Below are 12,359 nucleotides of genomic sequence, written 5' to 3' on the forward strand. Positions count from 1 at the left end.
ATGCCTACGTGTTGTCTCTCTCTCAAATCTCTCAAATAAATAAATAAATCTTCAAAAAAAAAAAAAACTTTGAAGGAAGAAAGAGACATATTGGAAGAGGAGGAAATGGGGAATAGATAATTTATTCCATGTCCAGGCTCTGAGATATAGGACTTTGCTGCAAATATTACCTCCACAGAGTGTTCTTCAAAGTTAAAAAAAAATCCATTAGTTCAAGAAGTGAAAGGAATAGGTTGGTGGAAGATACTGACACACATCTATATTTTAGTACAATGTCATATATGCTACAATGAAGATTTCTATAGATGCATCTAACTTTGACCACATGGTGGGCCTGGAGAGGGTGGCAGTGAGGATATCTGAGTCTAGCTCCATACTATGAGAAAGGGGAAGGAGAAGAAAAGCTGCTCCATTCAGGTGGGGAGGAAACTATGAAAGACGGAGTTTATACAACATCCTTGAGGTCATGACTGTGCAAACTCCTTTCTAAATTTCTCTAGCTATACTTTCTATACGTTCTATAACATGACATATATTCTTCATGTGAACTCTAGTAGTTCTTCTATAGAAGTTTCCTCTTACTGGTCTAGCAGTGTTTTCCGAATGCCTGTGGAGCTTATTGTGTGCACTAAGCACGTTGGCAGGAATTATAAGCTACTATACATTATTCTCTACGATATTTTACTTATATTTTTCCCAGCTGGAATTTGGGTTCTTGATGAGTGAAGACCATGTTTTACACATCCAAAATTCTTTCGAGTAATTTGCAGAGTGAACTCTACAGTTAAGTTTTGCATAAAAACCCGTTGAATGAATTGTTTTTATTAAACTAATTTAAGTGCTAATTACTTTGGTATTGACTAGAAAACACCTATCTAAGGACATTGAATTAGATATAGTTTTGCATAAAAATTAGTTCTTTAATTCAGTAAAATAGTGTGCTGCGGTTTTAATGTTTTGATTCCAATTTGAAATAAAATATATGCTAAATAATTTTGTAATGGCAGAACCATTATAAGACAATTGTCATATAGTGGGACACCCAGGTGGCTCAGTGGTTGAATGTCTGCCTTTGGCTCAGGTCATGATCCTGTGGTCCTGGGATCAAGTCCCGCATCAGGCTCCCTGCAGGGAGCCTGCTTCTCCCTCTGCCTATGTCTCTGCCTCTCTGTGTGTCTCTCATGAATCAATAAATAAAATCTTTTTAAAATAAGACAGTTTGTCCTGTAATATATATTTATTGAATACTTGAGTACTATAAGGATAAATGGGCATGATAGGTAGGCATCCTTAGCCACAGCTCAACTAGATGATCTATGAAATCTAATTTCGCCAATTTGTGGGGGGGGGGGAGACAGACATCAAAAGGGAAAAAAGAAAGCACAAAGAAAATTTCAAGGCCACCTCACCAATACACATCATAAATTCATACTTCTATAAAATGTCAACCTTAAACTATTTTTTCCTTTACAACTGATATCACCAGTGTCAATCATTTAAAATTGAATGTTAGCTCTTTTATCCCTCAATTTCTATTTCCACTTTCAACTGATAGACTTAAATTCTTTCATTTCTCTTTATGAGTTACCATTCACTATAATTTACTTGCAAGTGCTTTTTTATTGTCTGGATGTTATAAGAAATGAAAGAGTGATTATTGTAATACCTGTGACATGGTTTTTCTCTTTGTCCTTACCTGATGATTTCCAGGCAGGAAGTTCAACTTTGTGTTTGGTTTTGGATTGCTATTCAGTAAATTCCCATGCCTATAAAATATTAAAGAAATAATGGAAACAAAAATCCATATATGTCATCTTAGATTCTTGAAAAAAGATATTCTCGTTTCTATGCCGTTTATGCATCTTCATCATTAAATAACAAGTTCACTTGAAAGTACCAATAAGCTTATACAGTTGGCAATAAAATACCAGTAGTAGATCTTAATGCTTATCTGTTAATCTGATTTTGCTCTCTGCTGTGTCTTCATGCCTGTAAAAATACTAAGTGATCAATAAATACTGTTGAATGAATGTAAAGCTACTTAAAAATATGTTAATAAAGAATTTAAGGGTGGTATTAAAATTTTTTAAATGTCAATTAACATTTTATGGCTCTAAACTTAAATTTAATGAGCACTAAGGACCCAAATCTTAAAAACTAAACTTTTCTCCTCTAAATCATCAAGTCAACTGTTACCTTGATACCTGTACAGGATCCTTGGTAGTGGGATTGGGTTGGATCTGCTGATGTTTATGGCAGTGGGTAAAGAATCTTGAGCAGGCAGGAGCACTATAGATAAAGGAACAAAAAACAGAGAAAGTTTTAAAAAAGAAACTGAACACATTTTTTTGATAAAAATTGTCAAAATTATTAAAATCAATTATCTGCTGTGATATGAAATGAAAAGCCTTGATTACCCCAGGAAACACTCTTTGCACAAAAAATAAAACTTAATCTAAACAAAATGCCAATTGATAAATATTTCTTTTGTACATACAAGTGAAAACAATATCCTTAAATCATTTTCATAAAATGTCCTTAAGAAAATATCAGCTGCTGGGGTGCCCGAGTGGCTCAGTCAGTTAAATGTCTGCCTTTGGCTCAGGTCATGATTCGAGAGTCCCAAGCTAGAGTCCCATGACCAGCTCCCTGCTCAGCAGGGCGTCTGCTTCTCCCTCTCCCTCTGCCCTCCCCCTGCTCCTCTCTCTTGCTCATGTTCTCTCAAATAAACAAAATCTTTGAAAAAAAATAAAATCAGCAATTCTATTACTGTTATTAAAATTCTTTTTTTCACCTGTCAAAGATATTTCAGATTACTCTGCTATTTTTACAATGAGGAAAAGCACAGACAACAACAACACATGACTGTGGTAGGTAGCATTTGAACACTTGGGGAGATGTTTGCAGTTTAACATTTACTATATGGCAGCAATACAGGATCCTCTTGGCAACAGCACATCCGTACATCCCCTTGTGTGACATAGGACTTCAGATGAGAAATGCATTATAAAGAAGAGCGGGAAATGGGTGCAACGTAGATTTTTAAACAGTTATTTTACTTTCCTAGTTTACTATATTTTTCAGACCAATGTTTTTCTAGCTTGAATTATCTGACTGATCACTTAGGGGGGAAAACACATTAGTTTTAGATTCAAAAGGTCTTGGGTAACATCCTGTATCCAAATCAGCGGTCATCTGACTCTCAGCTTTGTTGTGCTAACAATAAGGATAACATCTGTGAAAGCTCAAAAGTAATAGGTGCTCAACACATTTTTCCCCCCAATTTCTTGTCTCCACTTCCACCATGGCCTTTTTAAGGCATTCTCGATAGATTTTATGACCAATGAACAAATTCAAATAGAAGCAGTAATCCAATTCGTATTCTTCAAAGAGACACCACACAACAGCATAGAGACATCACCAGAGAACTCCCATTAGACTTAGCTCTGCAGGAATCAGTTATCGGGGTTCCAATAATATGAAATCTTTATTAAGACAGAAGTAGTAATCTGAAAAATATAAAAAGATGGTTAATAAAAACTGATAACAGTGCAGCTGAAAAAATTAAGAGCAATATATGTTGAGTGTTTTGCATGTTTCACTCTTTCTTCTTTTTATATTATTAAAATAAGATTATCACCTGATGCTTATTTGAAAAATACAAAACACAAACCACAAATTACAAAGCATAATAAACTTAGACTAACATCTCTTTCTTCCACCAAAACCAAATGTTTTTGTTTAGAAGCCTATGTCTTTGCTCATAATATCGATTCTGGCTAGAATCCTCTCTCCTGTCTTGGTGAACTTCTGGTAAGTGCTCGTTCACTTATCATGGTCATCCTACATCATTGCTTCCGCAAGCTTGGCTTCTTGGACACCACATCTCCTTGTGCATATTTCTACTGTATTATTTGGAATTAATTTACCATATTTATATTCTTTAATTGACTTTTTCTTATGGGAAATAAACTCCTATTTAAAAAGGCCCATTACCTTCTCATCTTAGAGCTATGGATTCTGTAGAATTCTTGATACAGAGAAGAGAGCAATGAGTTTTGGTAAGATTGAATGAATCAGGGAGTTGCTTACAGGGCAAAGTATTATTTAAAAAAAAAAGAGTTGGGATCCCTGGGTGGCGCAGTGGTTTAGCGCCTGCCTTTGGCCCAGGGCGCGATCCTGGAGACCCGGGATCGAATCCCACGTCGGGCTCCCGGTGCATGGAGCCTGCTTCTCCCTCTGCCTGTGTCTCTGCCTCTCTCTCTCTCACTGTGTGCCTATCATAATAAATTTAAAAAAATTAAAAAAAAAGAGTTGTTGCCTTTACTCATTCTATATCTTAAAAATACAAAAAAGGGGTTTCCTCAAATGGATCCCCATCTAATATTACTATTTTTAAAACAGCTAGTAAAAAAATTAAAAAATAAAATAAAAACAGCTAGTAATAAAAGTTTAATATAGACTTTAATTTCCATGATTAAGCAACATTATACCCCAGTAGATGGCAGTGTAGGATAGGGTAAATTTGTGAACACATGCATTAGGTGTGCCGCCAGGTAAGTCCTGGAGCTGCTTTCACAGAAATGAGAAAGGAAGAAAACAGACTTCTGCAAACAAGAATCCGTCAACAATAGTACCAAAAATAGCACTATTTATATGTCAATGAGAAGAATCCTGATTACTTTGTTGACTTCTGGTAGTTGTTGAGATTAGGTATTATATGACTAAAAATTCTATTTTATAGTATAACAATCAGGGCATATCTGGAAAAAACAAGATCAAGGAATTAGACCAGGTTCCAGCAGTATCAGTTGAAAAACTGTAGCCTCGTTTTCCTAAATAAATAATATACTGTATTTCCAGTGATAAATAACAGATGACAATTTGGTTATATCATAATCACCTAGGCTATTCTCAACTCATTAAGATAAAATATTCCTACCAAACATATCTGGGAAGCATGTCACTATTATAAAAAAATATTTTTAAAAGAGACCCCAGAGGACACCTGGGTGGCTCAGTAGGATGAGCGTCTGCCTTTGGCTTAGGTCCTGATCTTGGGTCCGGGGATCAAGTCCTGCATCGGGCTCCTGTTTACGTCTCTGCCTCTCTCTCTCATGAATAAATAAATAAAATAAAATAAAATAAATAAAAATAAGAGACCCCAGGCCTAAACGTATTGTGTCCTTCCTTCCTTCCTTCCTTCCTTCCTTCCTTCCTTCCTTCCTTCCTCCCTCCCTCCCTCCCTCCCTCCCTCCCTTCCTTCCTCCCTTCCTTCCTTCCTTTCCCTCCCTTCCTTCCTTCCTTCCTTCCTTCCTTCCTTCCTTCCTTCCTTCCTTCCTTCTTTCCTTTCCTTTCCTTTCCTTTCCTTTCCTTTCCTTTCCTTTCCTTTCCTTTTTTTCTTCCTTCCAACAAATATTTATTGAACACTTACTATCTCAAGAAATGCACATCAGAATCACCATATGAAGGAAATATAAAGCCTTTAAAAACACTTAAACTCAGAAAGGAGAGGAATAGCATTTATTTAATGTCCACCATGTGCCATGAGTGATGCTAAATATTTTCACTGGTTATTTCACAACTAAAAGAAAGGTGTTCATTGCTTCCAATGTATAATTGTAGCCTGATGCCCAGGGAGGTTCTGTATATTATCTAAAGTTCCACAGTTACTAAATGCTAGAACTTGTGTTTGCATATAGATTAGTATGTCTCTGAAGATCATGTTCTTTCTACTAGACCATCCCTACCACCAAAGAAAATGAAGATATTGTGAGAGTTTTGAGAAAGGTGCATTTCTATATTATATAAAGATATGTACAGTGGGGTTTTTTTTGTCACAAGAATTTAATTGTATAGATCCAATTAAAGGTATTTGAAAGTTTGAAAGTTGCTTAAAGGTTAGATGAAATAGTCATCCTTACTCCTTGTACTTGGTTTACTTGACAAGAAAGAGTAGATTTCCCAGTTTCTTTATTCTCTCTTTTCTTCTCCTCTTTCACGCATCCTATCGAAAAATATCTTATGCCTTTATTAAAATAAAAAGCCACACCATTTAAAAAATATATTTTAAAGTCTAAGATAAATCAGGATATTACTTTTTTCCCTCAGGAATTGTATGAAAAAAGCAAAATGTTTCCATGGGAACCAAATATAATATTAATGACTTACATTTACATAACATGTTTATTACAAACTTTTGTATCTCTTGTTTTATTTGATCTTTGCAACATCCTTTGTACAATACATACAGCTATTCTAATCCTTTAGGTAATCCGTGTACACAGTAAATATTTAAATAGGTAAATATTTAAACGTGTATTATATGCCGGCTTGGCTCTCTCAATTAAACACTCCTTAAACTGATGATTCAAAACAATTTTTAAAAACTGAATTTGAGGATTAGCATTTAACACTCTCAGGGCTTCCATAATTTGTTACATTATGTTATACACTAATTTATGTTTTAATTGATTTTTAACTTTTTGGGATCCCCAGTAGATAATAATTCACAAGAACATTTACTCTTGCCTTCGTGCAATAGTGACCTAACTGGCTTTGTTGTGTCTTCCCCTCTACCCCTACTGACCTCTACTCTGCTGATACAATTTTAATCCTGAAACAATTCATTTACACTTTCCAGGAATCTAGACTGGCTTTGTATTGTCTACAAAACAGTCTAAAATCCATAGCATTGACTCTAGTCTTATATCAGTCTATCTTCCTGCGCTTACCTCTGGCCAACCCTCCTCACATGTTTTAGACAATTTTTCTCCTTTCAAGAAAAGACCATGTATCTTACACCTCTATTCCTCAATTTACACCATTTCTAAATATCTTTGTTTCTTGTTCTACCCAACAAAGGCCTACATAAATTTCAAAAATCTCTTCCTGGAGCTTCCCATATTCTCTGTGTCAGAATTTATGATGCTGCCTATATAACAATTGTTTACTCTTTCTTTACAGCATTTGTCATACTGACAAATATAACTTGATTTGTTGGAAATAAGCCTATGTGTCTACTTATAAGTATTTGCATAACGTGAGTCCTGCCAGTCTCTTCACTTTATTTCCCAACTGTCTCTAACTTACTGCACCAGAAGATTGTTCAAACCTCTACCATTTCACTATCTTTTTACCAGTCTTCTTAGTTCTACCACTTATTAAGTCTGACTTTGGGCAGTTTATTGGAACTCCTGGAAAGTCAGGAGTACATATATATCTATGTATAGTATATCTATGTATAGATAGATTTATAAACATAAATTTCATGACTAAGTAGAAAGTTTTGTTGATGTATTAACAGAATTATTTTCTTGTAGGAAAAATCACTAAAATTTGATTTAATAATTTCACCTGAGAATTTCTGGAATTTATTTTAGGTTATGTGTATATTATTATGCAAATTATCCTTTTGTATAGTTATATTTTAAATATAGGTTGAAACTTTTTTTTACCTGCTTTGGGACTTGCTTAAGCAGAAACCATGAAGATACTCTTATAATTGATCAAGCAGTTACTCCTTTTGTCATGAACATGAGGAGTGATGAAATAAATGGCTAAGGATTGACAGGACCCTGGACTACGTATGTCATCAGACATTTATCTCACCATTAGGTAAATTACCAGTGAAAACAAAAGAATTTCTCCTCTGTTATTTGATCATGGACCAAGCTTCTTACATCTGTGTGCAGTTAATTTGGTTTGATTCATAACCTTAATTACTTAACTTGTTATATTTTACAGAAAAGACAATAATAATATTCTCCCCGTCATGAAATCTTTCGTCAGTGGGTATTAGAGTCACAGCAGATGTGCAAGGCTATAACCTAGCAGAGTACAATTTATGTATTTCTGCTGACTTTCAAATTATTTCATTTAACTCTTATTGAAGATAGTTTTTAAAAGTCTGCCAGTAAAAAACTCTGCTTCAAGTTTATAAAATAGTTGCTTCTCATGCAGTGTCTCAGAGACTTAAAATCAAATATAAACCAGATTGCTATAGAAAATAAGTAAAGTTTAGTGTCAAAACACTGATAATTTAAACAGAAATGCTGATTTTTTTTCATTCGCCAAATTTTTTTTTAAAGATTTTGTTTATTTATTCGTGAGACACACACACACACACAGAGAGAGAGAGAGAGAGAGAGAGAGAGAGAGAAGTAGAGATACAGGCAGAAGGAGAAGCAGGCTCCATGCAGGGAGCCCGATGTGGGACTCGATCCCAGGACTCCAGGATCATGCCCTGGGCCGAAGGCAGGCGCTCAACCACTGAGCCACCAGGCGTCCCTCATTTGCCAATTTTTAAATAAAAATAATAAATATTAGAAACATTTTTAAAATATTAGTATTCTAAAGAAAACATGAAAACTTTTTTTTTTCCTTAGAGGACACTGAAAACGAGAAGTAGAGTACAGTGAAGGAAAAATCATCTTTATTCTACCCTCCTAGATTCTTGGCTGAGAATCCCCTATAATAAAAGACATATTAACAAAAAAAAACAAGCAGAAGCTTAATAACATGTGTACCTCCTGTATACATGAGAGATATCAGGAAAATCCAGTAATTCTCCAAGATGGCCTAGGCCACCACCTTAAATACCATCTCCAGGTAAAGACAAAAGATGATGTGGTTGGGGTGGGGTGTAAAGAGAAGCCAGTTATGAGACATCACCAGGAAAAGTACAGTAAACAAGGGTAAGGTTGATATGTAGATTTATTTCTGCTTTTCCATTGATAAAGAGTTTAGAGAAATTCAGTGATCTTCCTCTTGGGTTTGTATATAGAGAGACAGATACTCTTAGAAACCGAGATTTTCCTTATTAATGTTTCTTGCAAAAGGTTAACCTTCACTCTGTTTTCCGAGCTTTCTTTTCAACTATTTCTTAAAAATATTCAGCCTAAAATAAAATAATTCTTATGCCAAAGAGGCATATTTTGGGGTGGTAAATTCTGTTGTCCTTGCTGTGAGCTAGGTTTGAACACCATTTCAGCCATCACTTAATGCCAAATGTTTTCAAACAATCTGTTTCCATGTTTCATCAATTAATAGACATTTATAAAATAACTAATAAAATACTATACTTACTTATTAGTCATCTCCCATGTTCTAAGCACTACAGTAGGAGAGGCTTCTGAAGTAACATTTAATAATCCCTGTTGGCAGATTAGAAACTGAGGCTCAGAGGTGGTAAATAACTCAGCCCAGGTTCACAGCTGTTAAAAAACAAAATTCAACTGAGTAAATTTAAGGATCAAATTGTCTTTATCCAATAATTCATGAATCTGGCTGCATCCCATCTAGCAATAGAAAGGAGCTGTACAAAATGGAAGGCTTTTATAGACAGATAGGGTCAGGGATAAAGAAAATATTTGATTACCTAATCTTTCCTTGGAAAATGGAAGGAGTCTGTCAGGTGGATTACTCCACTTGTGCTGACCAGGAAATTCCATACTGACCAGTTATGATTACATAAATACAATGGAAATTGCAATAGGTTGGGTGTTAAGTCTTGGTTTGCTGATGTGGAGCTTAGCATAAATGACTCCATTTTGGGTCTGTTGTTTCATCTTTTTTTAAATATTTCATTTATTTATTGATGAGAGACAGAGAGAGAGAGAAGAGAGAGAGAAAGAGAGAGAGAGAGAAGCAGAGACACAGGCAGAGGGAGAAGCAGGCTCCCTCTGGGGAGCCTGATGCAGGACTTGATTCCAAGACCCCAGGGTCACAACCTGAGCCAAAGGCAGACACTCAACCACTGAGCCACCCAGGCACCTTGTAACTTTTTAGACACCACCTCAAGTGGAGGACCTGGGATTCAAACCAAGATCTGTCTAATAACCAAGACTTTTTCTTTCTTTCTTTCTTTCTTTCTTTCTTTCTTTCTTTCTTTCTTCTTTCTTTCTTTCTTTTTTTGACTACATTCTTTCTATTCCACAACTGGGGCCTTAAGACTGTTTGCTGTCTATTTAAAAATTCTGACAGAATTTACATGAAATTATATTATTATTTATTTCATTTCAAACTTCTATTTGAAAATATTATTTCCTTTTGATTAGAAGAGCTGGTCCTACTAAGAACAAATGAGTGTAGTGAGCATTTAGTAACATTGTTAGTGTTTTCTGAACATGAAATTATAAAAATTAATTCCTTTTTTTAAACTATGATATTACTCCTCGAACTTCTTACTCATTCTCATATGTGAGGTGCTCATGAAATTATTAAATGCTATCATATTAGAACAAATGCAAAAAAACATGAAAAAAATATTTAAAAATACAATGACAAAAGTTTAAAATAATGGTACACCTTGATTTTCTTAGAATGAAACACAGGACTACTAGCAAAAAGATGTCATTAGGAAAGTAACACAGAATGAAAACATTTCTTAAGTCTCTTTAATTAGTGATTTGTCTCCCTTTGATTACTTATGTTACTACTCTTGAAGGCCATGTGACTTTCTTTATATTTTGTAAAATATTTAATATTTTAATATTAAAATTTTAAATGTTTAAATTATTAAAATTTAATATATTTAATGTATTTGCATTATTGGATTCTAGTTTAAAAATAACTTTTTAAAACAATCAACTATACTAATAGCATGTTCCAAAGACAGTTATACTCTGTCTTAAAATGGAATAGTATTAAATCTAATATCTATGTACTTAAATATGCAAATATGTGAAATATATATGATAAAGATTAATAATTCCTATCATGAAGCTGAGCATTCTTTCATACTTGTATTTTGACTAGCATTTTTTGTTTGATTTAATGTTCTCCTTGCATAAGGAATCTCATATGCAGCAGACAGTTATAAGTTTTATAAGTTTTTAAACTAGAGAAGGGGAGGGGAGGAAAGTGTTTATTTGCAACAGCATTATTTCCTAGAGTATGTAAGCCACCAATCAAGAGATTAATATAAGTAATTTTCTCTTTTTAATTAGTAAGATACTATTTTCCTTAAAAATAAACCCTAGGTCTTCTGTTAAGTAGCTCAGGAAGATTTAGTCATGTACTTTTAGGCAATATAATAGTCAAGTAGAATCAGAAAAGAAAATTATATAGCAATTGTCTAGAATATAATTTGCTTACGAAGTGATAGGCAAGGTTATGCCATACTGATTTTCCATATCTCTCCCTACACCTTTTTAAATAAGCCCTTCCATAAGTCTTCTGTTACACTGTGTCTGTTTCCTACTAGGACTTGGCTAAACAACCAAAAAATAAAAGCAAAACAAAAAACAAAAAACAAAAAAACCATGAAATAAATGAATGTAAAATGTGATTCTCACTATTAATGGAGCTGATTTTCTTATAGAGTATATAAATTTAACACTTAAAACATGTGGAAATAAATGCCCAAACACTTGCATAACCATGTCACTTCTCGACCTTAAAGAAAAAGTGCAATGTTTTGAGGGTCACCAAGAGACTTTACTCCCAAGCCATACCTGAAGAAAGAGTGACTTAGCCACCTAGTTCCCATGTCTGCTACTTAACAAGAAAAATTACATGGTTTATAGTTAGAGGTTGAATAGCAAAATGACTTGAGATATGAAGAAAAGATTTCCATTTTCCCCATAGGTTCAAGGGGACTTATATTGCAGTTCCCCACAGAGGTATATATATATCATATCTCATAATACATCTTCCTGCATGTTCTGTGAGAGCAGATAAAAATAGGCATGCTTTCCTGTTATGTGTTTCTTCACACTCTCTCCACTTCTGGCCTACCATAAAGGTATTTTATTATATCCATCATTGTCAACCCATTACATCAATGCCTTTTATTTTTTACTGGTTTATTTTTTTAACAATAATTTAGAATAAGACAAATGAATTTGTAAAATTCTGTTGCTACATATAAAAAGGGATAATTTTTTTCTATTCTTCTTACAAAAATAATGTAAATCAATGCTGAATATCTGAGAGGTTTTTTATTTCTTTTTTCTTTATAAGAAACTGTAAACTTAATGAAGTTTAAGAAATACAGGAATACTGGAACATAGAACCAATGTTGTAGCATCTGAAAACAGATCTGAGCTGAAATTAGGACTGTCAGTTAAACTGGAGAGGTTAATTCCTATTTGGAATAGTTTTGCTTAGTTAGCAAGGTTGCTACAAGAATAAAATACCTCCATAAGCTTCTACCATTCAGTAGGCAATCAATTAGTAAGCACTATTTCCAATACTACAGTATCATTATTTCTTGATATTAGAAAAGTCCAAGAACAAGATAAATTTAGGTTTGGGTGGGAGATGTTGGGTGATTATAGAAATACCAATGATGGGCTCTACTTCCTAGGCCTACAAGGCAGATTAGATCTTAAAGAATAGCTCACAGCAAGTCCTAT

Source organism: Nyctereutes procyonoides, unplaced genomic scaffold (genome assembly GCF_905146905.1).
Source record: "Nyctereutes procyonoides isolate TBG_1078 unplaced genomic scaffold, NYPRO_anot_genome, whole genome shotgun sequence".
NCBI lineage: Eukaryota > Metazoa > Chordata > Mammalia > Carnivora > Canidae > Nyctereutes > Nyctereutes procyonoides.